This window comes from Carassius carassius, chromosome 9 (assembly GCF_963082965.1).
Source record: "Carassius carassius chromosome 9, fCarCar2.1, whole genome shotgun sequence".
NCBI lineage: Eukaryota > Metazoa > Chordata > Actinopteri > Cypriniformes > Cyprinidae > Carassius > Carassius carassius.
Genome location: NC_081763.1, coordinates 2,110,001 through 2,125,000, shown reverse-complemented (window position 1 = coordinate 2,125,000; position 15,000 = coordinate 2,110,001). Strand labels below are relative to the sequence as shown.

The 15,000-nt window shown below is 39.7% G+C and overlaps 14 non-coding genes across 14 annotated transcripts; all 14 read left to right on the top strand.

Annotated features, from left to right (window-relative positions):
- The first annotated feature begins 1,076 nt into the window (after positions 1–1,076).
- LOC132150834 (5S ribosomal RNA) lies at positions 1,077–1,195 on the top strand. The gene has a single exon (XR_009436014.1). It is a non-coding gene; the product is annotated as a 5S ribosomal RNA (ribosomal RNA).
- A 1,261-nt stretch (positions 1,196–2,456) lies between these two features.
- On the top strand, positions 2,457–2,575 carry LOC132150832 (5S ribosomal RNA). Its single transcript, XR_009436012.1, has one exon. It is a non-coding gene; the product is annotated as a 5S ribosomal RNA (ribosomal RNA).
- An 85-nt stretch (positions 2,576–2,660) lies between these two features.
- On the top strand, positions 2,661–2,779 carry LOC132150041 (5S ribosomal RNA). Its single transcript, XR_009435291.1, has one exon. It is a non-coding gene; the product is annotated as a 5S ribosomal RNA (ribosomal RNA).
- A 1,260-nt stretch (positions 2,780–4,039) lies between these two features.
- LOC132150040 (5S ribosomal RNA) lies at positions 4,040–4,158 on the top strand. The gene has a single exon (XR_009435290.1). It is a non-coding gene; the product is annotated as a 5S ribosomal RNA (ribosomal RNA).
- A 2,333-nt stretch (positions 4,159–6,491) lies between these two features.
- LOC132150831 (5S ribosomal RNA) lies at positions 6,492–6,610 on the top strand. The gene has a single exon (XR_009436011.1). It is a non-coding gene; the product is annotated as a 5S ribosomal RNA (ribosomal RNA).
- Positions 6,611–7,214: 604 nt separating this feature from the next.
- On the top strand, positions 7,215–7,333 carry LOC132150096 (5S ribosomal RNA). The gene has a single exon (XR_009435342.1). It is a non-coding gene; the product is annotated as a 5S ribosomal RNA (ribosomal RNA).
- A 605-nt stretch (positions 7,334–7,938) lies between these two features.
- Positions 7,939–8,057, top strand: LOC132149839 (5S ribosomal RNA). Its single transcript, XR_009435101.1, has one exon. It is a non-coding gene; the product is annotated as a 5S ribosomal RNA (ribosomal RNA).
- Positions 8,058–8,661: 604 nt separating this feature from the next.
- On the top strand, positions 8,662–8,780 carry LOC132150095 (5S ribosomal RNA). The gene has a single exon (XR_009435341.1). It is a non-coding gene; the product is annotated as a 5S ribosomal RNA (ribosomal RNA).
- Positions 8,781–9,530: 750 nt separating this feature from the next.
- LOC132150830 (5S ribosomal RNA) lies at positions 9,531–9,649 on the top strand. The gene has a single exon (XR_009436010.1). It is a non-coding gene; the product is annotated as a 5S ribosomal RNA (ribosomal RNA).
- Positions 9,650–9,733: 84 nt separating this feature from the next.
- LOC132150829 (5S ribosomal RNA) lies at positions 9,734–9,852 on the top strand. The gene has a single exon (XR_009436009.1). It is a non-coding gene; the product is annotated as a 5S ribosomal RNA (ribosomal RNA).
- Positions 9,853–12,185: 2,333 nt separating this feature from the next.
- On the top strand, positions 12,186–12,304 carry LOC132150828 (5S ribosomal RNA). The gene has a single exon (XR_009436008.1). It is a non-coding gene; the product is annotated as a 5S ribosomal RNA (ribosomal RNA).
- A 604-nt stretch (positions 12,305–12,908) lies between these two features.
- On the top strand, positions 12,909–13,027 carry LOC132150094 (5S ribosomal RNA). Its single transcript, XR_009435340.1, has one exon. It is a non-coding gene; the product is annotated as a 5S ribosomal RNA (ribosomal RNA).
- A 605-nt stretch (positions 13,028–13,632) lies between these two features.
- LOC132149838 (5S ribosomal RNA) lies at positions 13,633–13,751 on the top strand. The gene has a single exon (XR_009435100.1). It is a non-coding gene; the product is annotated as a 5S ribosomal RNA (ribosomal RNA).
- Positions 13,752–14,355: 604 nt separating this feature from the next.
- Positions 14,356–14,474, top strand: LOC132150093 (5S ribosomal RNA). Its single transcript, XR_009435339.1, has one exon. It is a non-coding gene; the product is annotated as a 5S ribosomal RNA (ribosomal RNA).
- Positions 14,475–15,000: the final 526 nt, after the last annotated feature.

Sequence of the window (15,000 nt, the reverse complement as noted above, 5' to 3'; positions counted from 1 at the left end):
TGGGAATACCAGGTGCTGTAAGCTTTTGGGTTTCCTTCCCTACTTATATAATGCACTGGCGATTATAGTGGCTGATCTTTAAATAGCCCTCAGTTTGCAGCCTCCTTCGCTTACGGCCATACCAACCTGGCTATGCCCGATCTCGTCTGATCTCGGAAGCTAAGCAGGTTTGGGCCAGGTTAGTACTTTTGGATTTTTTCAGTAATTATCTAATAGGCCTGGTTAGTACTTTTGGAAATTTTCACTAATTGTCCAATAATCTTGCAAAAAAAAAAAAAAAAAGAGTCAATGCCCGATCTCAGAATGTAAGCAGGTTTGGGCCAGGTTAGTACTTTTGGAAATTTTCACTAATTGTCCAATAATCTTGCAAAAAAAAAAAAAAAAAAAAGAGTCAATGCCCGATCTCAGAATGTAAGCAGGTTTGGGCCAGGTTAGTACTTTTGGATTTTTTCAGTAATTATCTAATAGGCCTGGTTAGTACTTTTGGGAATACCGGGTGCTGTAAGCTTTTGGGTTTCCTTCCCTACTTATATAATGCACTGGCGATTATAGTGGCTGATCTTTAAATAGCCCTCAGTTTGCAGCCTCCTTCGCTTACGGCCATACCAACCTGGCTATGCCCGATCTCGTCTGATCTCGGAAGCTAAGCAGGTTTGGGCCAGGTTAGTACTTTTGGATTTTTTCAGTAATTATCTAATAGGCCTGGTTAGTACTTTTGGAAATTTTCACTAATTGTCCAATAATCTTGCAAAAAAAAAAAAAAAAAGAGTCAATGCCCGATCTCAGAATGTAAGCAGGTTTGGGCCAGGTTAGTACTTTTGGAAATTTTCACTAATTGTCCAATAATCTTGCAAAAAAAAAAAAAAAAAAAAGAGTCAATGCCCGATCTCAGAATGTAAGCAGGTTTGGGCCAGGTTAGTACTTTTGGATTTTTTCAGTAATTATCTAATAGGCCTGGTTAGTACTTTTGGGAATACCGGGTGCTGTAAGCTTTTGGGTTTCCTTCCCTACTTATATAATGCACTGGCGATTATAGTGGCTGATCTTTAAATAGCCTTCTCTTTGCAGCCTCCTTCGCTTACGGCCATACCAACCTGGCTATGCCCGATCTCGTCTGATCTCGGAAGCTAAGCAGGTTTGGGCCTGGTTAGTACTTGGATGGGAGACCGCCTGGGAATACCAGGTGCTGTAAGCTTTTGGGTTTCCTTCCCTACTTATATAAAGCACTGGCGATTATAGTGGCTGATCTTTAAATAGCCCTCTCTTTGCAGCCTCCTTCGCTTATGGCCATACCATCCTGGCTATGCCTGATCTCAACTGATCTCCAAATCTAAGCAGGTTTGGGCCCGGTTAGTACTTTTGGATTTTTTCAGTAATTATCTAATAGGCCTGGTTAGTTCTTTTGGAAATTTTCACTAATTGTCCAATAATCTTGCAAAAAAAAAAAGAGTCAATGCCCGATCTCAGTATGTAAGCAGGTTTGGGCCAGGTTAGTACTTTTGGATTTTTTTCAGTAATTATCTAATAGGCCTGGTTAGTACTTTTGGAAATTTTCACTTATTGTCCAATAATCTTGAAAAAAAAAAAAAGAGTCAATGCCTGATCTCAGAATGTAAGCAGGTTTGGGCCAGGTTAGTACTTTTGGATTTTTTCAGTAATTATCTAATAGGCCTGGTTAGTACTTTTGGAAATTTTCACTAATTGTCCAATAATCTTGCAAAAAAAAAAAAAGAATCAATGGCCGACCTCAGAATGTTAGCAGGTTTGGGCCAGGTTAGTACTTTTGGATTTTTTCAGTAATTATCTAATAGGCCTGGTTAGTACTTTTGGAAATTTTCACTAATTGTCCAATAATCTTGCAAAAAAAAAAAAAAAAGAGTCAATGCCCGATCTCAGAATGTAAGCAGGTTTGGGCCAGGTTAGTACTTTTGGATTTTTTCAGTAATTATCTAATAGGCCTGGTTAGTACTTTTGGGAATACCAGGTGCTGTAAGCTTTTGGGTTTCCTTCCCTACTTATATAATGCACTGGAAATTATAGTGGCTGATCTTTTAATAGCCCTCTCTTTGCAGCCTCCATCACTTATGGCCATACCATCCTGGCTATGCCTGATCTCAACTGATCTCCAAATCTAAGCAGGTTTGGGCCAGGTTAGTACTTTTGGATTTTTTCAGTAATTATCTAATAGGCCTGGTTAGTACTTTTGGAAATTTTCACTAATTGTCCAATAATCTTGCAAAAAAAAAAAAAAAGAGTCAATGCCCGATCTCAGAATGTAAGCAGGTTTGGGCCAGGTTAGTACTTTTGGATTTTTTCAGTAATTATCTAATAGGCCTGGTTAGTACTTTTGGGAATACCAGGTGCTGTAAGCTTTTGGGTTTCCTTCCCTACTTATATAATGCACTGGCGATTATAGTGGCTGATCTTTAAATAGCCCTCTCTTTGCAGCCTCCTTCGCTTACGGCCATACCAACCTGGCTATGCCCGATCTCGTCTGATCTCGGAAGCTAAGCAGGTTTGGGCCTGGTTAGTACTTGGATGGGAGACCGCCTGGGAATACCAGGTGCTGTAAGCTTTTGGGTTTCCTTCCCTACTTATATAAAGCACTGGCGATTATAGTGGCTGACCTTTAAAATAGCCCTCTCTTTGCAGCCTCCTTCGCTTACGGCCATACCAACCTGGCTATGCCCGATCTAGTCTGATCTCGGAAGCTAAGCAGGTTTGGGCCTGGTTAGTACTTGGATGGGAGACCGCCTGGGAATACCAGGTGCTGTAAGCTTTTGGGTTTCCTTCCCTACTTATATAAAGCACTGGCGATTATAGTGGCTGATCTTTAAATAGCCCTCTCTTTGCAGCCTCCTTCGCTTATGGCCATACCATCCTGGCTATGCCTGATCTCAACTGATCTCCAAATCTAAGCAGGTTTGGGCCAGGTTAGTACTTTTGGATTTTTTCAGTAATTATCTAATAGGCCTGGTTAGTTCTTTTGGAAATTTTCACTAATTGTCCAATAATCTTGCAAAAAAAAAAAAAAAAGAGTCAATGCCCGATCTCAGAATGTAAGCAGGTTTGGGCCAGGTTAGTACTTTTGGATTTTTTCAGTAATTATCTAATAGGCCTGGTTAGTACTTTTGGAAATTTTCACTAATTGTCCAATAATCTTGCAAAAAAAAAAAAAAAAAAAGAGTCAATGCCCGATCTCAGAATGTAAGCAGGTTTGGGCCAGGTTAGTACTTTTGGATTTTTTCAGTAATTATCTAATAGGCTTGGTTAGTATTTTTGGGAATACCAGGTGCTGTAAGCTTTTGGGTTTCCTTCCCTACTTATATAATGCACTGGCGATTATAGTGGCTGATCTTTAAATAGCCCTCAGTTTGCAGCCTCCTTCGCTTACGGCCATACCAACCTGGCTATGCCCGATCTCGTCTGATCTCGGAAGCTAAGCAGGTTTGGGCCAGGTTAGTACTTTTGGATTTTTTCAGTAATTATCTAATAGGCCTGGTTAGTTCTTTTGGAAATTTTCACTAAGTGTCCAATAATCTTGCAAAAAAAAAAAAAAAAGAGTCAATGCCCGATCTCAGAATGTAAGCAGGTTTGGGCCAGGTTAGTACTTTTGGATTTTTTCATTAATTATCTAATAGGCCTGGTTAGTACTTTTGGAAATTTTCACTAATTGTCCAATAATCTTGCAAAAAAAAAAAAAAAGAGTCAATGCCCGACCTCAGAATGTTAGCAGGTTTGGGCCAGGTTAGTACTTTTGGATTTTTTCAGTAATTATCTAATAGGCCTGGTTAGTACTTTTGGAAATTTTCACTAATTGTTCAATAATCTTGCAAAAAAAAAAAAAAAAAAAAAAGCTATGCCCGATCTCGTCTGATCTCGGAAGCTAAGCAGGTTTGGGCCTGGTTAGTACTTGGATGGGAGACCGCCTGGGAATACCAGGTGCTGTAAGCTTTTGGGTTTCCTTCCCTACTTATATAAAGCACTGGCGATTATAGTGGCTGACCTTTAAAATAGCCCTCTCTTTGCAGCCTCCTTCGCTTACGGCCATACCAACCTGGCTATGCCCGATCTAGTCTGATCTCGGAAGCTAAGCAGGTTTGGGCCTGGTTAGTACTTGGATGGGAGACCGCCTGGGAATACCAGGTGCTGTAAGCTTTTGGGTTTCCTTCCCTACTTATATAAAGCACTGGCGATTATAGTGGCTGATCTTTAAATAGCCCTCTCTTTGCAGCCTCCTTCGCTTATGGCCATACCATCCTGGCTATGCCTGATCTCAACTGATCTCCAAATCTAAGCAGGTTTGGGCCAGGTTAGTACTTTTGGATTTTTTCAGTAATTATCTAATAGGCCTGGTTAGTTCTTTTGGAAATTTTCACTAATTGTCCAATAATCTTGCAAAAAAAAAAAAAAAAGAGTCAATGCCCGATCTCAGAATGTAAGCAGGTTTGGGCCAGGTTAGTACTTTTGGATTTTTTCAGTAATTATCTAATAGGCCTGGTTAGTACTTTTGGAAATTTTCACTAATTGTCCAATAATCTTGCAAAAAAAAAAAAAAAAAAAGAGTCAATGCCCGATCTCAGAATGTAAGCAGGTTTGGGCCAGGTTAGTACTTTTGGATTTTTTCAGTAATTATCTAATAGGCTTGGTTAGTATTTTTGGGAATACCAGGTGCTGTAAGCTTTTGGGTTTCCTTCCCTACTTATATAATGCACTGGCGATTATAGTGGCTGATCTTTAAATAGCCCTCAGTTTGCAGCCTCCTTCGCTTACGGCCATACCAACCTGGCTATGCCCGATCTCGTCTGATCTCGGAAGCTAAGCAGGTTTGGGCCAGGTTAGTACTTTTGGATTTTTTCAGTAATTATCTAATAGGCCTGGTTAGTTCTTTTGGAAATTTTCACTAATTGTCCAATAATCTTGCAAAAAAAAAAAAAAAAGAGTCAATGCCCGATCTCAGAATCTAAGCAGGTTTGGGCCAGGTTAGTACTTTTGGATTTTTTCAGTAATTATCTAATAGGCCTGGTTAGTACTTTTGGAAATTTTCACTAATTGTCCAATAATCTTGCAAAAAAAAAAAAAAAAAAAAGAGTCAATGCCCGATCTCAGAATGTAAGCAGGTTTGGGCCAGGTTAGTACTTTTGGATTTTTTCAGTAATTATCTAATAGGCTTGGTTAGTATTTTTGGGAATACCAGGTGCTGTAAGCTTTTGGGTTTCCTTCCCTACTTATATAATGCACTGGCGATTATAGTGGCTGATCTTTAAATAGCCCTCAGTTTGCAGCCTCCTTCGCTTACGGCCATACCAACCTGGCTATGCCCGATCTCGTCTGATCTCGGAAGCTAAGCAGGTTTGGGCCAGGTTAGTACTTTTGGATTTTTTCAGTAATTATCTAATAGGCCTGGTTAGTACTTTTGGAAATTTTCACTAATTGTCCAATAATCTTGCAAAAAAAAAAAAAAAAAAAGAGTCAATGCCCGATCTCAGAATGTAAGCAGGTTTGGGCCAGGTTAGTACTTTTGGATTTTTTCAGTAATTATCTAATAGGCCTGGTTAGTACTTTTGGGAATACCAGGTGCTGTAAGCTTTTGGGTTTCCTTCCCTACTTATATAATGCACTGGCGATTATAGTGGCTGATCTTTAAATAGCCCTCTCTTTGCAGCCTCCTTCGCTTATGGCCATACCATCCTGGCTATGCCCGATCTCAACTGATCTCCAAATCTAAGCAGGTTTGGGCCAGGTTAGTACTTTTGGATTTTTTCAGTAATTATCTAATAGGCCTGGTTAGTACTTTAGGAAATTTTCACTAATTGTCCAATAAACTTGCAAAAAAAAAAAAAAAAAAGAGTCAATGCCCGATCTCAGAATGTAAGCAGGTTTGGGCCAGGTTAGTCCTTTTGGATTTTTTCAGTAATTATCTAATAGGCCTGGTTAGTACTTTTGGAAATTTTCACTAAGTGTCCAATAATCTTGCAAAAAAAAAAAAAAAAAAAAAGAGTCAATGCCCGATCTCAGAATGTAAGCAGGTTTGGGCCAGGTTAGTACTTTTGGATTTTTTCAGTAATTATCTAATAGGCCTGGTTAGTACTTTTGGAAATTTTCACTAATTGTCCAATAATCTTCCAAAAAAAAAAAAAAAGAGTCAATGCCCGATCTCAGAATGTAAGCAGGTTTGGGCCAGGTTAGTACTTTTGGATTTTTTCAGTAATTATCTAATAGGCCTGGTTAGTACTTTTGGAAATTTTCACTAATTGTCCAATAATCTTGCAAAAAAAAAAAAAAAAGAGTCAATGCCCGATCTCAGAATGTAAGCAGGTTTGGGCCAGGTTAGTACTTTTGGTTTTTTTCAGTAATTATCTAATAGGCTTGGTTAGTATTTTTGGGAATACCAGGTGCTGTAAGCTTTTGGGTTTCCTTCCCTACTTATATAATGCACTGGCGATTATAGTGGCTGATATTTAAATAGCCTTCAGTTTGCAGCCTCCTTTGCTTACGGCCATACCAACCTGGCTATGCCCGATCTCGTCTGATCTCGGAAGCTAAGCAGGTTTGGGCCTGGTTAGTACTTGGATGGGAGACCGCCTGGGAATACCAGGTGCTGTAAGCTTTTGGGTTTCCTTCCCTACTTATATAAAGCACTTGCGATTATAGTGGCTGATCTTTAAATAGCCCTCTCTTTGCAGCCTCCTTCGCTTATGGCCATACCATCCTGGCTATGCCTGATCTCAACTGATCTCCAAATCTAAGCAGGTTTGCGCCAGGTTAGTACTTTTGGATTTTTTCAGTTATTATCTAATAGGCCTGGTTAGTACTTTTGGAAATTTTCACTAATTGTCCAATAATCTTGCAAAAAAAAAAAAAAAAAGAGTCAATGCCCGACCTCAGAATGTAAGCAGGTTTGGGCCAGGTTAGTACTTTTGGATTTTTTCAGTAATTATCTAATAGGCCTGGTTAGTACTTTTGGAAATTTTCACCAATTGTCCAATAATCTTGCAAAAAAAAAAAAAGAGTCAATTCCCGATCTCTGAATGTAAGCAGGTTTGGGCTAGGTTAGTACTTTTGGATTTTTTCAGTAATTATCTAATAGGCCTGGATAGTACTTTTGGGAATACCAGGTGCTGTAAGCTTCTGGGTTTCCTTCCCTACTTATATAATGCACTGGCTATTATAGTGGCTGATCTTTAAATAGCCCTCTCTTTGCAGCCTCCTTCGCTTACGGCCATACCAACCTGGCTATGCCCGATCTCGTCTGATCTCGGAAGCTAAGCAGGTTTGGGCCTGGTTAGTACTTGGATGGGAGACCGCCTGGGAATACCAGGTCCTGTAAGCTTTTGGGTTTCCTTCCCTACTTATATAAAGCACTGGCGATTATAGTGGCTGATCTTTAAATAGCCCTCTCTTTGCAGCCTCCTTCGCATATGGCCATACCATCCTGGCTATGCCCGATCTCAACTGATCTCCAAATCTAAGCAGGTTTGGGCCAGGTTAGTACTTTTGGATTTTTTCATTAATTATCTAATAGGCCTGGTTAGTACTTTTGGAAATTTTCACTAATTGTCCAATAATCTTGCAAAAAAAAAAAAAAAAGAGTCAATGCCCGATCTCAGAATGTAAGCAGGTTTGGGCCAGGTTAGTACTTTTGGATTTTTTCAGTAATTATCTAATAGGCCTGGTTAGTACTTTTGGAAATTTTCACTAATTGTACAATAATCCTGCAAAAAAAAAAAAAAAGAGTCAATGCCCGATCTCAGAATGTAAGCAGGTTTGGGCCAGGTTAGTACTTTTGGATTTTTTCAGTAATTATCTAATAGGCCTGGTTAGTACTTTTGGGAATACCAGGTGCTGTAAGCTTTTGGGTTTCCTTCCCTACTTATATAATGCACTGGCGATTATAGTGGCTGATCTTTAAATAGCCCTCTCTTTGCAGCTTCCTTCGCTCACGGCCATACCAACCTGGCTATGCCCGATCTCGTCTGATCTCGGAAGCTAAGCAGGTTTGGGCCTGGTTAGTACTTGGATGGGAGACCGCCTGGGAATACCAGGTGCTGTAAGCTTTTGGGTTTCCTTCCCTACTTATATAAAGCACTGGCGATTATAGTGGCTGATCTTTAAATAGCCCTCTCTTTGCAGCCTCCTTCACTTATGGCCATACCATCCTGGCTATGCCTGATCTCAACTGATCTCCAAATCTAAGCAGGTTTGGGCCAGGTTAGTACTTTTGGATTTTTTCAGTAATTATCTAATAGGCCTGGTTAGTACTTTTGGAAATTTTCACTAATTGTCCAATAATCTTGCAAAAAAAAAAAAAAAAAAGAGTCAATGCCCGATCTCAGAATGTAAGCAGGTTTGGGCCAGGTTAGTAATTTTGGATTTTTTCAGTAATTATCTAATAGGCCTGGTTAGTACTTTTGGAAATTTTCACTAATTGTCCAATAATCTTGCAAAAAAAAAAAAGAGTCAATGCCCGATCTCTGAATGTAAGCAGGTTTGGGCTAGGTTAGTACTTTTGGATTTTTTCAGTAATTATCTAATAGGCCTGGATAGTACTTTTGGGAATACCAGGTGCTGTAAGCTTCTGGGTTTCCTTCCCTACTTATATAATGCACTGGCGATTATAGTGGCTGATCTTTAAATAGCCCTCTCTTTGCAGCCTCCTTCGCTTACGGCCATACCAACCTGGCTATGCCCGATCTCGTCTGATCTCGGAAGCTAAGCAGGTTTGGGCCTGGTTAGTACTTGGATGGGAGACCGCCTGGGAATACCAGGTCCTGTAAGCTTTTGGGTTTCCTTCCCTACTTATATAAAGCACTGGCGATTATAGTGGCTGATCTTTAAATAGCCCTCTCTTTGCAGCCTCCTTCGCTTATGGCCATACCATCCTGGCTATGCCCGATCTCAACTGATCTCCAAATCTAAGCAGGTTTGGGCCAGGTTAGTACTTTTGGATTTTTTCATTAATTATCTAATAGGCCTGGTTAGTACTTTTGGAAATTTTCACTAATTGTCCAATAATCTTGCAAAAAAAAAAAAAAAAAGAGTCAATGCCCGATCTCAGAATGTAAGCAGGTTTGGGCCAGGTTAGTACTTTTGGATTTTTTCAGTAATTATCTAATAGGCCTGGTTAGTACTTTTGGAAATTTTCACTAATTGTCCAATAATCTTGCAAAAAAAAAAAAAAAGAGTCAATGCCCGACCTCAGAATGTTAGCAGGTTTGGGCCAGGTTAGTACTTTTGGATTTTTTCAGTAATTATCTAATAGGCCTGGTTAGTACTTTTGGAAATTTTCACTAAGTGTCCAATAATCTTGCAAAAAAAAAAAAAAAGAGTCAATGCCCGATCTCAGAATGTAAGCAGGTTTGGGCCAGGTTAGTACTTTTGGATTTTTTCAGTAATTATCTAATAGGCTTGGTTAGTATTTTTGGGAATACCAGGTGCTGTAAGCTTTTGGGTTTCCTTCCCTACTTATATAATGCACTGGCGATTATAGTGGCTGATCTTTAAATTGCCTTCAGTTTGCAGCCTCCTTCGCTTACGGCCATACCAACCTGGCTATGCCCGATCTCGTCTGATCTCGGAAGCTAAGCAGGTTTGGGCCTGGTTAGTACTTGGATGGGAGACCGCCTGGGAATACCAGGTGCTGTAAGCTTTTGGGTTTCCTTCCCTACTTATATAATGCACTGGCGATTATAGTGGCTGATCTTTAAATAGCCTTCAGTTTGCAGCCTCCTTCGCTTACGGCCATACCAACCTGGCTATGCCCGATCTCGTCTGATCTCGGAAGCTAAGCAGGTTTGGGCCTGGTTAGTACTTGGATGGGAGACCGCCTGGGAATACCAGGTGCTGTAAGCTTTTGGGTTTCCTTCCCTACTTATATAAAGCACTGGCGATTATAGTGGCTGATCTTTAAATAGCCCTCTCTTTGCAGCCTCCTTCGCTTATGGCCATACCATCCTGGCTATGCCTGATCTCAACTGATCTCCAAATCTAAGCAGGTTTGGGCCAGGTTAGTACTTTTGGATTTTTTCAGTAATTATCTAATAGGCCTGGTTAGTTCTTTTGGAAATTTTCACTAATTGTCCAATAATCTTGCAAAAAAAAAAAAAAAAGAGTCAATGCCCGATCTCAGAATGTAAGCAGGTTTGGGCCAGGTTAGTACTTTTGGATTTTTTCAGTAATTATCTAATAGGCCTGGTTAGTACTTTTGGAAATTTTCACTAATTGTCCAATAATCTTGCAAAAAAAAAAAAAAAAAAAGAGTCAATGCCCGATCTCAGAATGTAAGCAGGTTTGGGCCAGGTTAGTACTTTTGGATTTTTTCAGTAATTATCTAATAGGCTTGGTTAGTATTTTTGGGAATACCAGGTGCTGTAAGCTTTTGGGTTTCCTTCCCTACTTATATAATGCACTGGCGATTATAGTGGCTGATCTTTAAATAGCCCTCAGTTTGCAGCCTCCTTCGCTTACGGCCATACCAACCTGGCTATGCCCGATCTCGTCTGATCTCGGAAGCTAAGCAGGTTTGGGCCAGGTTAGTACTTTTGGATTTTTTCAGTAATTATCTAATAGGCCTGGTTAGTTCTTTTGGAAATTTTCACTAATTGTCCAATAATCTTGCAAAAAAAAAAAAAAAAGAGTCAATGCCCGATCTCAGAATCTAAGCAGGTTTGGGCCAGGTTAGTACTTTTGGATTTTTTCAGTAATTATCTAATAGGCCTGGTTAGTACTTTTGGAAATTTTCACTAATTGTCCAATAATCTTGCAAAAAAAAAAAAAAAAAAAAGAGTCAATGCCCGATCTCAGAATGTAAGCAGGTTTGGGCCAGGTTAGTACTTTTGGATTTTTTCAGTAATTATCTAATAGGCTTGGTTAGTATTTTTGGGAATACCAGGTGCTGTAAGCTTTTGGGTTTCCTTCCCTACTTATATAATGCACTGGCGATTATAGTGGCTGATCTTTAAATAGCCCTCAGTTTGCAGCCTCCTTCGCTTACGGCCATACCAACCTGGCTATGCCCGATCTCGTCTGATCTCGGAAGCTAAGCAGGTTTGGGCCAGGTTAGTACTTTTGGATTTTTTCAGTAATTATCTAATAGGCCTGGTTAGTACTTTTGGAAATTTTCACTAATTGTCCAATAATCTTGCAAAAAAAAAAAAAAAAAAAGAGTCAATGCCCGATCTCAGAATGTAAGCAGGTTTGGGCCAGGTTAGTACTTTTGGATTTTTTCAGTAATTATCTAATAGGCCTGGTTAGTACTTTTGGGAATACCAGGTGCTGTAAGCTTTTGGGTTTCCTTCCCTACTTATATAATGCACTGGCGATTATAGTGGCTGATCTTTAAATAGCCCTCTCTTTGCAGCCTCCTTCGCTTATGGCCATACCATCCTGGCTATGCCCGATCTCAACTGATCTCCAAATCTAAGCAGGTTTGGGCCAGGTTAGTACTTTTGGATTTTTTCAGTAATTATCTAATAGGCCTGGTTAGTACTTTAGGAAATTTTCACTAATTGTCCAATAAACTTGCAAAAAAAAAAAAAAAAAAGAGTCAATGCCCGATCTCAGAATGTAAGCAGGTTTGGGCCAGGTTAGTCCTTTTGGATTTTTTCAGTAATTATCTAATAGGCCTGGTTAGTACTTTTGGAAATTTTCACTAAGTGTCCAATAATCTTGCAAAAAAAAAAAAAAAAAAAAAGAGTCAATGCCCGATCTCAGAATGTAAGCAGGTTTGGGCCAGGTTAGTACTTTTGGATTTTTTCAGTAATTATCTAATAGGCCTGGTTAGTACTTTTGGAAATTTTCACTAATTGTCCAATAATCTTCCAAAAAAAAAAAAAAAGAGTCAATGCCCGATCTCAGAATGTAAGCAGGTTTGGGCCAGGTTAGTACTTTTGGATTTTTTCAGTAATTATCTAATAGGCCTGGTTAGTACTTTTGGAAATTTTCACTAATTGTCCAATAATCTTGCAAAAAAAAAAAAAAAAGAGTCAATGCCCGATCTCAGAATGTAAGCAGGTTTGGGCCAGGTTAGTACTTTTGGTTTTTTTCAGTAATTATCTAATAGGCTTGGTTAGTATTTTTGGGAATACCAGGTGCTGTAAGCTTTTGGGTTTCCTTCCCTACTTATATAATGCACTGGCGATTATAGTGGCTGATATTTAAATAGCCTTCAGTTTGCAGCCTCCTTTGCTTACGGCCATACCAACCTGGCTATGCCCGATCTCGTCTGATCTCGGAAGCTAAGCAGGTTTGGGCCTGGTTAGTACTTGGATGGGAGACCGCCTGGGAATACCAGGTGCTGTAAGCTTTTGGGTTTCCTTCCCTACTTATATAAAGCACTTGCGATTATAGTGGCTGATCTTTAAATAGCCCTCTCTTTGCAGCCTCCTTCGCTTATGGCCATACCATCCTGGCTATGCCTGATCTCAACTGATCTCCAAATCTAAGCAGGTTTGCGCCAGGTTAGTACTTTTGGATTTTTTCAGTTATTATCTAATAGGCCTGGTTAGTACTTTTGGAAATTTTCACTAATTGTCCAATAATCTTGCAAAAAAAAAAAAAAAAAGAGTCAATGCCCGACCTCAGAATGTAAGCAGGTTTGGGCCAGGTTAGTACTTTTGGATTTTTTCAGTAATTATCTAATAGGCCTGGTTAGTACTTTTGGAAATTTTCACCAATTGTCCAATAATCTTGCAAAAAAAAAAAAAGAGTCAATTCCCGATCTCTGAATGTAAGCAGGTTTGGGCTAGGTTAGTACTTTTGGATTTTTTCAGTAATTATCTAATAGGCCTGGATAGTACTTTTGGGAATACCAGGTGCTGTAAGCTTCTGGGTTTCCTTCCCTACTTATATAATGCACTGGCTATTATAGTGGCTGATCTTTAAATAGCCCTCTCTTTGCAGCCTCCTTCGCTTACGGCCATACCAACCTGGCTATGCCCGATCTCGTCTGATCTCGGAAGCTAAGCAGGTTTGGGCCTGGTTAGTACTTGGATGGGAGACCGCCTGGGAATACCAGGTCCTGTAAGCTTTTGGGTTTCCTTCCCTACTTATATAAAGCACTGGCGATTATAGTGGCTGATCTTTAAATAGCCCTCTCTTTGCAGCCTCCTTCGCATATGGCCATACCATCCTGGCTATGCCCGATCTCAACTGATCTCCAAATCTAAGCAGGTTTGGGCCAGGTTAGTACTTTTGGATTTTTTCATTAATTATCTAATAGGCCTGGTTAGTACTTTTGGAAATTTTCACTAATTGTCCAATAATCTTGCAAAAAAAAAAAAAAAAGAGTCAATGCCCGATCTCAGAATGTAAGCAGGTTTGGGCCAGGTTAGTACTTTTGGATTTTTTCAGTAATTATCTAATAGGCCTGGTTAGTACTTTTGGAAATTTTCACTAATTGTACAATAATCCTGCAAAAAAAAAAAAAAAGAGTCAATGCCCGATCTCAGAATGTAAGCAGGTTTGGGCCAGGTTAGTACTTTTGGATTTTTTCAGTAATTATCTAATAGGCCTGGTTAGTACTTTTGGGAATACCAGGTGCTGTAAGCTTTTGGGTTTCCTTCCCTACTTATATAATGCACTGGCGATTATAGTGGCTGATCTTTAAATAGCCCTCTCTTTGCAGCTTCCTTCGCTCACGGCCATACCAACCTGGCTATGCCCGATCTCGTCTGATCTCGGAAGCTAAGCAGGTTTGGGCCTGGTTAGTACTTGGATGGGAGACCGCCTGGGAATACCAGGTGCTGTAAGCTTTTGGGTTTCCTTCCCTACTTATATAAAGCACTGGCGATTATAGTGGCTGATCTTTAAATAGCCCTCTCTTTGCAGCCTCCTTCACTTATGGCCATACCATCCTGGCTATGCCTGATCTCAACTGATCTCCAAATCTAAGCAGGTTTGGGCCAGGTTAGTACTTTTGGATTTTTTCAGTAATTATCTAATAGGCCTGGTTAGTACTTTTGGAAATTTTCACTAATTGTCCAATAATCTTGCAAAAAAAAAAAAAAAAAAGAGTCAATGCCCGATCTCAGAATGTAAGCAGGTTTGGGCCAGGTTAGTAATTTTGGATTTTTTCAGTAATTATCTAATAGGCCTGGTTAGTACTTTTGGAAATTTTCACTAATTGTCCAATAATCTTGCAAAAAAAAAAAAGAGTCAATGCCCGATCTCTGAATGTAAGCAGGTTTGGGCTAGGTTAGTACTTTTGGATTTTTTCAGTAATTATCTAATAGGCCTGGATAGTACTTTTGGGAATACCAGGTGCTGTAAGCTTCTGGGTTTCCTTCCCTACTTATATAATGCACTGGCGATTATAGTGGCTGATCTTTAAATAGCCCTCTCTTTGCAGCCTCCTTCGCTTACGGCCATACCAACCTGGCTATGCCCGATCTCGTCTGATCTCGGAAGCTAAGCAGGTTTGGGCCTGGTTAGTACTTGGATGGGAGACCGCCTGGGAATACCAGGTCCTGTAAGCTTTTGGGTTTCCTTCCCTACTTATATAAAGCACTGGCGATTATAGTGGCTGATCTTTAAATAGCCCTCTCTTTGCAGCCTCCTTCGCTTATGGCCATACCATCCTGGCTATGCCCGATCTCAACTGATCTCCAAATCTAAGCAGGTTTGGGCCAGGTTAGTACTTTTGGATTTTTTCATTAATTATCTAATAGGCCTGGTTAGTACTTTTGGAAATTTTCACTAATTGTCCAATAATCTTGCAAAAAAAAAAAAAAAAAGAGTCAATGCCCGATCTCAGAATGTAAGCAGGTTTGGGCCAGGTTAGTACTTTTGGATTTTTTCAGTAATTATCTAATAGGCCTGGTTAGTACTTTTGGAAATTTTCACTAATTGTCCAATAATCTTGCAAAAAAAAAAAAAAAGAGTCAATGCCCGACCTCAGAATGTTAGCAGGTTTGGGCCAGGTTAGTACTTTTGGATTTTTTCAGTAATTATCTAATAGGCCTGGTTAGTACTTTTGGAAATTTTCACTAAGTGTCCAATAAT